We start from the raw sequence: 14,242 nt of genomic DNA, 5'->3' as shown, positions 1-14,242 counted from the left end.
CTCACTGCTGCTTTCTTCCTGTCTCTGTAGTTGAGTTTGGGCTGTTATTGACCCTTTCATGGATGGAGTTTCCTCTCCAGGTGTCTGGTAAATGTGGCTCACTCTCTAGCTCCTGGCCAGACAGAATAAAATTCACCTCGGAAAGACATAACACAAAGGGAACAAAGCACAAATATACTCATGACATCAATAACTCCACTATAAGTAACCACCTGAGAAAAGAGAACTGGGGAAGAGAAAAGAGAGCACAAATAATATCAAACAGAGAGAAATAAGATAAGATAGAAACGAAAAAGGAGAATATACTGTATATAAATATATGGGGGGAAAACACCACAGAACCAATAGATAAACGAAAACAATACAAACACCAAAACCCAGCAAAGACAGTGGGGGCAGAATCTGTAGAGGCTGAGCTTATATACAGAAAATAAAGTTAAGAATTGGATGAAGGGTCCCGGGTCCGGGTGAGGCCATGCGCCCCCGGGTCCGGGGGAAGCTGGATCCCGGGTCCGGGTGAGGCCGTGTGCCCCTGGGTCTGGGAGAGGCCACGCATCCCGGGGTCCGAGTGAAGCTGAATCCCGGGTCCAGGTGAGGCCATGCACCCCTGGATCTGGGTGAAGCTTGGTCCCGGGTCTGGGTGAGGCTGCGCCCCTGGGTCCGGGTGAGGCCACACTCCCCTGGGTCTGGGTGTAGGCATGTGCCCCTGGATCTGGGTGAGGCTGGATCCCAGGCGCGGGTGAAGCTGGATCCCGGGTCTGGGTGAGGCCGTGCGCCCCTGGGTCTGGGTGAAGCTGGATCCCAGGTCCGGGTGAGACTGTGCGTCCCTGGGTCCAGGTGAGGCCGCGTGCCCCTGGGTCCTGGCGAGACCAAACCAGAGGGAGTCGGACCTGCATTACCACCATTTGTCCACCATCCAGAGCTGAAAAGTCAGTGCCAACATGTACACATAAGGAACTGGTGGACATTGAAAATGAGTCTCAAAAGAACTGTTGGTCCAGAAAGAAACTCACTACGGACTGATTCATTTGCCTGTCAGCATAACTATTATTGCTCGTCTCACATTCGGTTCTTATAAGTATATTTCTAGTAACACATGATCTCACACATCTAGGGGAAATGATGAACAACATAGACTGATGAACAAGAACAGACCCAGAAACAAGGAGACATTGATCGGACTGTCGGGCCTTAGAGGGAGGGTCAGGGAGGGTGGGGGTAGGTGGGAGAGATCAACCAAAGGACTCGTGTGCATGCATACAAGCCTAACCAATGGTTAAGGACAACAGGGGGTGGGGGCACCCGTGGGGAGGGGTGGGGGATGGGAATGGGGGTGTGAGGACAAATATGTGACACCTTAATCAATAAAGAAATTAAAAAAAAGAATTGGATGAATATGGGGAGGTCCTCAGTTAAGTCTAGAGGAAGTACAAAGCGGATGGGTGGATAAGAAGAAAGAGAATGAGAAGAAAATAATAATAATAATAATAAATTTACGAAAAAATTTGATTTCATTTCTGGAAGATGGTGGCTAGCAGGATGGAGGTGAGGGAGAGGAAGTGAGTGAGTGAGAGGATGAAAGGAGAGTGTGTGGATGTGTGTGGTGAGTGTGTGAGTAATAGACAGTTAAATCCCCGCAAGAGCAGCAGGGTCTGGCAGACCAGGCTCTCTTGGACAGGGAGAGACTACCACCACTGCGGGCACTCCCCAGACTGTGGAATTCCAGCACAAAGCCCACACCATCTTGAAGGGGAGAATGACTTTTTTTAGGAACTCATCAGCATCACCAACCAGACAGGCCCTGGAACTACCCTGTGACACAGCAGCCACTCCAGCCAAAATCCTGCTTTCCCACCTGCAGACCCGCAGACCCTGAGGACTCCACCTCCAAAGGTGCACCACTTTGCAGCAGTAAATGTAACCTCCCCCTCCTCAGTGGCAGAACTCCTCACAACACATTAGCTCTTTGCCAGTACACAGGTATCCAGGGCAAACCACTCCATAGGCAGCACCGGGGAGCCACTGAGAGCCCCCGCTGGGTGTGATTTTGTACAGACAAGGGTGCACGCCTCTGCAGTAGAAATTTTGAACTCCCTCTTCCTGAATAACTGCTCATGGACACCCCAGCTGTGCAACTTCTGTGCCAGGACCCCTCAGAGTGCATCAGAGCTCTGTGCAGGCAAAGACACCTACACAGATACGCTTTTCCAATAGGCAGGCCTCCTGATCCCATCTATCCACAGCGTCCTCGGGGGAGAAGCTGTGAGACTTTGCTGGGTGTGATTCTGCATAAACCAGGGCATGCTGCCCCGCAGTAGAAATTCTGTATTCCCTCTTCCTGAATAACTGCCCACATTCACCCCAGTTGCTCAACCTCAGTGCCAGGACCCCTCAGGGTGCATGAGAACTCTGCACCAGGAAACACACCTCCATAGATGCGAATTTCCAACAGGCAGGCACCCTGAGCCCATATACCCACAGCACGCTCATGGGAGCCACTGTGAGCTCTCCCTGCATGTGATCTTGGACAAACAGGGCACACTCACCTCTCCCCTGGCAGTAGAAATTCTGAATTCACTCATCCTGGATACCTGCCCACAGGTGCCTCAATTACGCAGCTACACTGCCAGGGCCCTTCAGAGTGCTTCAGAGAGCCTTGCAGGCAAACATACCATGGGTGCCCCTATGAGCCACCACTGGGAGTGAGTGCCTATCCACCACAGATGCAGCAACAAAAGCTGAGTCTGCCCACCCCACAACTACAGAATTCTGGACACCACAGTAACGCTTTTCCAGAGTGCAGACCCCTGAACCCCATCACCCCAAAAGATGGTTCCTGGGTGCCACTGTGAGTCTCTGCTGGGCACATGTGATTTCAATTAAGGGTGCAAGGCAGCAAAAATTGGGACACTCCCCTCCATGGCTGCTGACTTCTAGACACCGCAGTTGTGCGTCTAAAGCTCACAGGCCTACATCAAGAGAACCCAAATAGCTCAAGTAGGGAGCTACACTAGATTACCAAGCCCAGGAGAACTGAGAGATTACACCAGTAGCACCATTCGCAAAAGAATCTGGTAGCAAAGCAATTGAATCTACAACCAAAATATTACAGGAAAATAAGGGAAGACAAAAAAGCAATCCCCAAAGGAAAGAAAAAGAGGAATCACCAGAAAGAGAGTTAAATGAAATTGAGGCTAGCAGCTTATCAGAGAAAGAATTCAGAGTAATGGTTATAAGGATGTTTAAATTGCTGGATGAAAAATACACATAACTCAATGAGAATTATAAGGAGCTGAATGAGAATGTCGCCAACATGAAAAGGAACCAAGAGATGAAGAACGACATAGCTGCAATAAAGAACACAATGGAAGCTTAAACAGCAGAATAAAAGAGGCTGAGGACCGCATCAGCAAATTAGAAGACAAGGTAGGAAAAGACACACAGACACAGCAGCAACTGTAAAGAAGACTTAAAAAGCAAGAGGAGAGCCTAAGGGAGCTTTGGGACAACACAAAAGGAAACAATATTCGCATAATAGGGGTACCAGAAGGAGAGGAAGAGAAGCAAGGAATAGAAAACCTGTTTGAAGAAATGACAGAACGCTTCCCTGATATTGGCAATAAAAAACCATGCAAGTCCAAGAAGCACATAGAGTCCCAAACAAGATGAACCCTAAAAGACTGTCACCAAGACACATCATAATTAAATTGCCAAACACCAATGACAAAGTAAGAATCTTAAAGGCTGCCAGAGACAGACAGAAAGTTAGCTACAAGGGTTCTCCTGTTAGAATATCAATGGATTTCTCAACAGAAACACTCCAGGCCAGAAGGGAATGGAATGAAATTTACAAAGGGATGCAAAGCAAGGGAATGGACCCAAGAATACTATACCCAGCAAGGTTATCATTCAAAATTCAAGGTGAAATCAGGAACTTCACAGACAAAAAGGGTTAAGAGAGTTTATCACTAACAAGCCAGCAATGCAAGAAATGCTAAAGGGACTGCTGTAAATAGAAGAAAGAGAAAGGCAAGAAGAAAACACAAACATTAAGGAAAAATATGACAACAAACGTGTACTTGTCAATAATAACATTAAACATAAATGGATTAAATGCACCAATCAAAAGACATAGGGTAGCTGAATGGACAATAAAATATGACCCATGTATTTGCTGTCTGCAAGAGACCCACCTCAGAACACAGTATTCACACAAACTGAGAGTGAAGGGATGGAAAAATGTTTTTCAGGCAAATGGAAATTAGAAAAAAGGTGGGGTTGCGATACTTATATCTGATAAAATAGACCTCAAAGTAAAGGCCATAACAAGAAATAAGGAAGGCCACTGCATAATAATAAAGGGAGCAATTCAACAAGAAGATATAACTCTGGTAAACATATATGCACCCAATACAGGAGCACCCAAATACATAAAACAACTTCTGAAAGATATCAAGGGAGATATTGATAGCAATACAGTCAGAGTAGGGGACTTTAATACCTCACAGACACCACTGGAAAAATCAACTAAACAAAAAATCAGCAAAGAAACAGCAATCCTAAATCACACACTAGATCAGATTAACTTAATTGACATATTTAGACCATTTCACCCCAAAGCTACAGAATATACATTCTTCTCCAGTGCACACAGAACATTTTCAAGGATAGACCACATATTAGGACACAGGCAAAGTCTTTTCAAATTCAAGAAGATAGAAATCATATCAAGCATCTGCTCAGATCACAGTGGCATAAAACTGGCAATCAACTACAATAAAAACAATCCAAAAATTCAAACACTTGGAGACTAAGTAGCATGCTATTAAACAAGGACTGGGTTATCAGAGAGATCAAAGAAGAAATAAAAAACATCATGGCAACAAATGACAATGAAAACACAACAATCCAAAATCTATGAGACACAGTGAAAGCACTCTTGAAAGGGAAGTTCCTAGCTCTACAAGACTACTGAAAAAAACAAGAAACAATTGTAATAAATTATCTAAATCTACAACTCAAAGAGTTAGAATGAGAGCAACAAGAAAAGGCCAGTGTAAGCAGAAGGAAGGAAATAATAAAGATGAGAGTGAAGATAAACGCCATAGAGACCAAAGAAACAATACAAAGATCAACAAACCCAAGAGTTGGTTATTTGAAAGGATAAACAAGATTGATGAACCTCTCACCAGGCTCACCAAGAAACAAAGAGAGAGGACCCAAATAAACAAAATCAGAAATGAAAGAGGAGAAATAACAAACGACCCCACAGAAATACAAAGGATTGTTCAAAAATATAATGAACAACTCTATTCCAACAAACTAGACAACATGGAGTAAATGACATATTCCTAGAAAAAAATATAACCTTCCAAAACTCAATCAGGAATAATCTAAAAATCTCAATAGGCTAATAACTATAGAAGAAATTGAAGCAGTCATTAAAAAGCTTCCAGAAAACAAAAGCCCAGGGCTAGACTGCTTCACAAGGGAGTTTTACCAAACATTCAAGGAAGAACTAAAACGTATCCTCCTCAGACTATTTCAAAAAATTCAAGAGGAAGGAACACTTCCAAGCTCATCCTATAAAGCCAGCATCACCCTAATACCAAAACTGGATAAAGACAACACAATGAAAGAGAATTACAGGCCAATATCCCTCATGAAAATAGATGCCAAAATTCTCAACAAAATTCTAGCAAATCAGATCCAGTAGTACATCAGAAAGGTCATACACCATGACCAAGTAGGATTTATCTCAGGGATGCAAGGATGGTACAATATCCTCAAATCAATAAACATGATACATAACATAAAAAAATTGAGAGAGAAAAATCACATAGTCATATCAATTATGCAGAAAAAGCATTTGACAAAATCCAAAACTCTTTCTTGATAAAAACTCTCAGCAAGGTGGAAATGGAAGGATCATACCTCAACATAATAAAAGCCATATACGACAAACCCACAGCCAACATCATACTCAATGGGGAAAAACTAAAACCATTTCCCCTAAGAACAGGAACAAGACAGGGATGCCCGCTTTTACCACTCCTGTTCAACATAGTACTGGAAGTGCTAGACATTGCGATTAGACAAGAAGAAGAAATAAAAAGAATCCAAATTGGAAAAGAAGAAGTAAAACTGTCCTCATTCGGAGGTGACATGATACTGTACATAGAAAACCCTAAAGACTCCATCAAAAAATTATCAGACTTTATAAATGAATTTGGCAATGTAGCAGGATACAAAATTAATGCCAAGAAATCTATGGCATTTCTATACACCAACAGTGAACTTACAGAACGAGAGTCTAAGAAACCAATCCCATTTACCATCGCACCAAAAAAATTAAGATACCTAGGAATAAACTTAACTAAGGAGGTAAAAGAACTCTACTCAGAAAACTACAGGACATTGAAAAAAGAGATAGAGGAAGACATAAGTAGATGTAAGAGCAAACTGTTTTCATGGATTGGTAGAATCAACATCATTAAGATGTCCATACTACCCAAAGCAATATATAGATTCAATGCACTCCCCATTAAAATACCAAAGGCATATTTCACAGACCCAGAAAGAACGCTCCAAAAATTCATCTGGAATAAAAAAAAAAGACCCCGAATAGCCACAGCAATGCTGAGAAAGAAGAACAAAGTAGGAGGGATCTCAATAGCAGATTTCAAACTGTATTAGAAAGCCACTGTTGTCATAACAGCCTGGTACTGGCACAAGAACAGATATATAAACCAATGGAATAGAATAGAGAACCCAAATATCAACCCAAACCACTATGCTCAATTACTATTGGACAAAGGAGGCATGAACATACAATGGAGTCAACACAGTCTCTTCAATAAATGGTGTTGGGAAAATTGGACAGATACATGCAAAAAAATGAATCTGGACCACCAACTTACACCATACACAAAAATAAACTCAAAATGGATACAGGACTTAAACATACGATGGGAAACCATAAAAATACTAGAGGAATCCACAGGCAGAGAAATCTCAGACATATGCTGAAGCAATTTCTTCACCAATACTGCTCCTAGGGCAATGGAAACTAAAGAGAAAATAAACAAATGGGACTACATCAAAATAAAAAGCTTTTGCACAGCAAAAGAAACCATGAAGAAAACAACAAGAAAGCCCACTGTATGGGATAGCATATTTGCAATTGTTATCACTGATAAAGTTTTTATCTCCAACACTTATAGGGAACTCATTCAACTTAATAATAGGAAGATAAATGATCCAATAAAAAAATGGGCAACGGACCTAAATAGATACTTTTCAAAAGACAGAATGAAGGCCAAGAGTCATATGAAAACATGCTCAAAGTCACTAATTATCCAAGAGATTCAAATCAAAACGACAATGAGGTACCATCTCACACCTGTCAGAATGGCTATCATCAACAAATCAACAAACAACAAGTGCTGGTGAGGATGCGGAGAAAAAGGAACCCTTGTGCACTGCTGGAGGGAATGCAGACTAGTGCAGCCACTGTGGAGAACAGTATGGAGTTTCCTAAAAAAACTAAAAATGGAACTCCCATTTGACCCAGTAATCCCACTTCTAGGAATATATCCTAAGAAACTAGAAATACCAATCAGAAAGGATATATGCACCCCTATGTTCATAGCAGCACAATTTACAATAGCTAAGATTTGGAAACAGCCTAGGTGCCCATCAGCAGATGACTGGATCAGAAAACAATGGTACATCTACACATTGGATTACTATGCTGCTATAAAAAAGAAGGATTTTTTTTCCATTTGCAGCAGCCTGGATGGAACTGGATAGCATTATGCTAAGTGAAATAAGCCAGTCAATGAAAGAAAAATACCACATGATCTCATTCATTTATGGATAATAAAGAACATTATAACCTGATGAACAAAAAGATAGATACAGTGGCAGTAAAGCATCAGACTGTCAAATTACAGTGGGAAGGTTGTGGAGGGTTGGGGAAGATAAGAGATCAACCGCAGGACTTGTATGCATGCACATAAGCATAACCAATGTACACAAAACACTGGGGGTGAGGGCATGTATGGGAGTGGGTTTGGGGGAGCAATGGGAAGATATGTACACATGTAATACCTTAATCAATAAAAAATGATTAAAAATTGATTTCAAAAATGGTATAAATAATAAAAAATAGCAAATAAAAATAAAATAAAATAGAGTGATGGAAAAATAATGTGAAAAAAATAGAAAATAAGGTAACCAATAAAAATAGGGAAACAAAGAAAAAAGAAGAAAAAAAAGAAATAAAATAATAATAATAAAATAAAAATGAAAAAGTGCAGTGTTGTTCCTTTGGCTGGCTTAAGATTTCAGTCTTCTGTACTGTACTGTTTTTCAGATTCTTGTTGCTGGGACTGAAGTTCTCTCTCTTTAGGCCAGTTGCTTTGGACTCTCAGGGACTATTTAGATTTTTTAAAATCCTTTGTACCATTCAGGGTGGAGTCTGGGTTTGGCTGTATTGGTTGCCTGGAAACTGGAGGAAGAGGCTATATCTTTAGGAAAAAATGGCTGCCCAGGTCCTGGACTCAGGTATGACTCAGCACCAGACTCCCTGACACTTCTCCTGGACCCCTACTCTCCCCAGACTCCAAGAGTCTGCACCTTCTCCCTCACCTCAGCCACTGGTAAATGTCTGTATCTGAAAGGCCCTGCGAACCAGGTTCAGTGAAGAAAGGCTCAGGCCACAGAGAGGGGAGAGACTGTGCCTCTGCACACCCCTCTTCTGCCGGTGCTGCGTGGTCTGGCTAGCCCTTCGGGCTGCACCCTCTGGGTTCAGCCTTTTGTGACTGTGGACCCAGATCTAGAATCCCCTGCCATCCAGCAGTCCTGTGGCCCTTATTAGCACAGTCAGATGCTGTGCCTGTCCCCAGGGATGTGTCTTGGTGCTTTGAGGATTCCCTCTGACCCTCTGAGCTTAGAGGTCTGGCAGACTCTCCTGCCCAGATCCTTGATTTTACCTCTCTCCAGGGATCCTCTGCCCTTCCCTGCTACAAACTGTCTCACCAGCTAAGTCTCCTTTGCCAATTCGAATTGGATGTTATTTGTTTCAGCTGCTCATTCTATTTGAGCCAGGACAAGGCTTGGGACACATCTGTCTATTCCACTGCCATTTTGTCTCTCCAAGTCTTTCATTCTTAAGGTCAGCTTTTGAGTAACCACAAATACACTTGAATCATTTATTTCGTCATGTAATGTAAACATAACAATAAGTATGGCACCAGAGGGTGAAGGTTATGGGGACCAAAATTCTGCCTACCACAAATAAAAAGGATATTTTAGGCAGAGGGAACAGCATGGACAAGTTCACTGAGGTGGACCCCAACTAGGCATACTTGTGGAACTGAAAAAAGCCAATGTAGCTAGAACTTTGTAAGAGGACAGTGGGACACGATGAGGTTGGTTAGCTGGGCAGGGGCCAGTTAACACAGGCCCTGTGAGCAATGGTCAGGAGTCTGCATTTTAGTCGAGGGGCACTAAAAAACCATTAAAGAGGTTAAAGCTAGGAAATGACATGATCTGGTTGACATGTTAGAAAACTAATTCTTGCTACTGTGAGGAGAATGAATTGGAAGGAAGCAAAATTGAAAGGGGGAAAATTATCAGGCATAATAAAGATAATGATCCCCATCTTTAATTATAGAGCTTCTAAACCTATTTCAGTGACAGTATTAGAAACCAAGAGCTCTTTGTGGAATATCATGAAATCATCATATTTAAATCATAAAATATCTATAACTATAAGTCCATGCTAACTCAAATGTTAACTTTTATATTCTAGTATAGGTACATGGGAGCAATATTATGGGAACACATTCTAACCATTCACTTATTGGTAGTCCTTGAAATTTTGGAGAAAAAAGACCATCATTTCCATTTTACTTTTAGTGTCAGAATATTCTGGTTTTGTTCACAGAACACAATATTCTCAGAGAGAATAGTTTGAAACACACCCTTAAGAGAAGAGCAATGTATTGGTGCACAGAGACTTATGTAGGCTAGAAACAAGACCCGGGCCCTTCCTGTGTCCTCTCAGTCTCCTCTAATACTCTTTGCCAGGAGTTTTAGATAGCTCTCTTGAAATGCATTATTACAGTGGGAAGAGGTGCAAGGTCCAAAGGTTACACAGATATGAAAAGTCCAGGTTCCGTCTACCTTAACTCATCAGTGGGAAGCAAAATCCTTTGGCCTGATTCCTAGGAGGGTCCTTTGGTCCCAGGTAAAAACCTTCTCTGAATCTACCTGTATACAAAGACTAGCTTCTGGCAGTTTTCCACCATGGCTCCTCCCCTCCTGCTCCCTGTCTTTCAAAAATTCTCGAATCCATGCTCTTGCAGACACTCAGACTTCTTTCTCATACTTTCTCATGCAGTCCGTCAATTTACCCACCTCTCACTGAGTCCTTTAAATGTCCCATTTTTCTAAATAACCCTTATGTTTCCTTTCATTATTTTTCAGTCCCCTTTTCCCAGATTCACATGTCTGGGACTCCAATGGCACTTGTCCATCCTGCCCCTCGCACCGACTTTCTTCAGCTCATCCATGCTCAGAACATACATTTGCATGTCTAAAGTCCTATTGACATTATGATTCCCCATTCATCCTGCAGTTTTATCAACATCACATACCTTAAGAAGAGAGAAAGAGTTTCTGTAGGAGCCAGGATGCAGGTGTCAGAATTGTGAGTGAGGCCTTAAAGGTGGCACTGTTGGATTCCTGAGAGCCCAAGCTGAAGTAGCTAGGAGTGAGCCGAAGAAGAATTGGAATGTGCACTAAAGTATTTGGAGGAGATTCTAGGATCTGAAAAACAAAAACAATATTGTCATCCCTTTTGCACAAGTCTACCCGGTTTCAAATGAAGTAGGGCCTGTCTATTGCCTATCTTTATATCTCTATTTAGAGCATTGGGGACTTCTTTGGTGATGGCGGTGGGGGGAGCAAGGTTGTGGAGAGAGAGACAGAATGCACAAGAGAACGTGAGACAGCTGGAGAGGGCACTAAGGCGGGAGAGAGATTAATAAAAGAAAATTCTTTGTCAGTATTTTGAGAAAGCATTTGCAAAAGTGCAGAGGGTACAGGCTAGTCTGGTTCTGGCAATTGCTATGAACATGACATTTCTGCAAAATATGGCTCTGGTGGAAGCTCTTTCTGGTACCAAATTATATAGTGACATTGAACATTTATTGAGTACTTACTCCTATGTGCTGGGCTGTGTGCCAGGCTTTTTAATTGTCTTAACTCTTTTTTTTTAAAATATATTTTATTGATTTTTTACAGAGAGGAAGAGAGAGGGATAGAGAGTTAGAAACATCGATGAGAGAGAAACATCGATCAGCTGCCTCCTGCACACCCGCTACTGGGGATGTGCCCGCAACCAAGGTACATGCCCTTGACCGGAATCGAACCTGGAACCCTTGAGTCCGCAGGCCAACGCTCTATCCACTGAGCCAAACCGGTTTCGGCAAATTGTCTCAACTCTTTTAATCCTCACAATAACATTAGGAGGTAGAAGTTACTATTTTATTTACATTATATGTAAGAAAACTGAGGCACTGAGAGAAGAAGCAACTAGTTCAAGGACATATATCTAGTAAGTGGCAGAATTAGGACTCAAGCCTGGGTCTGGCTAACCACGATACCCATACTCATAATAACTATGCTATATTGACATGGTTGGCCAGTCAGGGAACCATTGTAGAGGCCAGGACTCCCTTCTCATCCAGCTCACCTCTGTCCTGAATATCTCTCCCTTTCTCTGCTTCCATCTCCAGTACTTCCAATATTTTCTGAAAGGCCCAAAGCTTAGGGAATGGGAAAGACTTGGAGTAGGACTTTAGTCAGTTCACAGCAGAGAACCACCCTGTGGTGTCTGCACTCAGGCAAGCAATGATGACCAAAGAAATCACAAGCTGTCTTCATGTGAGCTAACTGCTTATTTTGTGTTTTTCACGGAGGAAATTAAAAATCTGTACACCCTTCCATGTCTGCTCCAGGGTCAAGCATCTGCTGGATGTGTTAAAGCCTGAGGCTCCCATCCGTATTTCTTCAACTCTGTCCTTCACCTTTTCTTCCTCCCATTGCCTCAACTCTGTCTTCTTCCTCTCTGTTTTTGTCTCCCACTTCCTTCACTCCCCTTTTCATATTTACTTGCTAAGCCATAGACAGAAAAGAGAGTTTTATGTTTACTCTCTAGGGTGATTTCTGAACTGGTCACATTTTCTTCTACTGACAGCCTCTGGTCATTATATTATTTCAGCAGCCGCCAATACATAGGTTTAAGATTTAGGAAATGAAGGGGATGCATTCATGTTCAGTATGGACAAAACTGAAATCTAGTCCCTCCATTGAAAAAATGGTGTAAAATGCCAAATAAAAATGTCACTTAGTTAAAATACTACTTTCTATTTCTCAGAAAGTTTTTTTTCAGTCTTTGATATTATAAGACATCTTATATTCAAGATGTATCCTGTGGAACCAACTATTAAACTATATTTGTACTACTCTCTCTTTTGGGCTACAATTCTGTGAAGTAGACTAGGCATGTAGGATTAACTTCATATACTGACACTCAAATGAATTAGTCATGGTCATACTGCTAGACAGAGGCAGATCTAGAGATAGAATTCAGGTATCTCATCTTTAGCTCCAGAGATGTTTCCATTGTTCCCTACCAATGCTCTGGATTTTAGGAGGCTACACTTGGAAATAGTGAGTGGATGGTGCTCTTGAGTAACAGGAGACATATAACATTAACACTACCCTTTTCTGAAAGCATTCCTGTGCTTTACATGCATTTTTTTTCATTTAATTCCCCCCAAAATCTGATATGATAAGTACTATTATTGCCCCATTTTATAGATGAGAAACTGAATTACAAAGAAGTTGAAGATTGGGGTACTTACCCAAAGTACCTCTTGATCAGCTCAGGCTGACATTACTCAGTTCAGAATGCCTGATGGAAGGTACCTCTTGCTTCATTATAACTTTGGATTTGGGTCATAGCATCAAGTATCTCCCTCTCTCAATTCCTGCTTTCCAGACAGAAGTACTCCAGTCTTCATCTCTCAAACTCAGACTAGAAAATTCTATTGATGTTTGAACATTTCCTTCAAAGTGTGAAAACCATGACATGTACAATTTAGTAACAATACCAAGCATGTTACCTTATATAATCTAGGATTTAAAAGTTCTGGATTGGCTACCATCAATAAATCAACAAACAAAAAGTGCTGGAGAGGATGCGGAGAAAAGGAAACCCTCGTACACTGCTGGTGCGAATGCAGACTGGTGTAGTCACTATGAAAAACAATATGGAATTTCCTCAACAAATTAAAAATCAAACTGACATTTGATCCAATGATCTTACTTCCAGGAATATATCCTAAAAATCCTGAAACACCAATCAGAAAGATATATTCATGCCTATGTTCATAACAGCACTATTTATAATAGCTAAGATCTGGAAATAGCCCAAGTGCCCATCAATAGATGACTGGATGAAAAAAAAAAACCTGTGGTACACTTATGTAATGGAATACTATGCAGCTGTATAAAATAAGGATCTCTTACCTTTTGGGGCTGCATGGAGGGACCTGGAGAGCATTATGCTAAGATAAATAAGCCAGTCAGAGAAAGACAATTATCACATGATCTCAGTTATATGTGGAATCTAATGAACAAAATAAGTCAACAAACAAAATAGGTCCAGAGGCATAGATGCATGGCACAGGCTGATGAATTACAGAGGGAAGGTGGGAGAGGGGATGGGCAGAGAATAACCAAAGAACGTACATGAATATATGCATAATCTATGGACATGAACAATAGTATGATGAAGGCCTGGGGTGGAATGGGAACTGGGTGGAGGGGGGCAATGGAGGAAAAATGGGGGACATCTCTGTAATACAACAATAAAGATTTTTAAAAGTTCTGGATTCAGTCAAAGCTGGGCTCAAATCACTCCTATTATTCACTGTTTGACTTTAACAAGTCAGCCTCTCTATTATCCAGGTGTTTTTGTGTTGTTGTTTTTTTTTTTTTCATTTATAAAATGAAATAATATTAATCACAACAAGTTTTATGGGAATTAAGTAGAAAATGCTTATAAAATACAGAAAAGCTTCTAGAAAATGTTATTGCTATTGTTATACTTTTCACTGCATTTTCTCCTGTTACTTCTTTTGAAAGTGTCAGTACCCATTCTGTG

Source organism: Eptesicus fuscus, chromosome 1, assembly GCF_027574615.1.
Source record: "Eptesicus fuscus isolate TK198812 chromosome 1, DD_ASM_mEF_20220401, whole genome shotgun sequence".
Classification (NCBI taxonomy): Eukaryota; Metazoa; Chordata; class Mammalia; order Chiroptera; family Vespertilionidae; genus Eptesicus; species Eptesicus fuscus.
Note: the sequence above shows the minus strand (reverse complement) of the source record.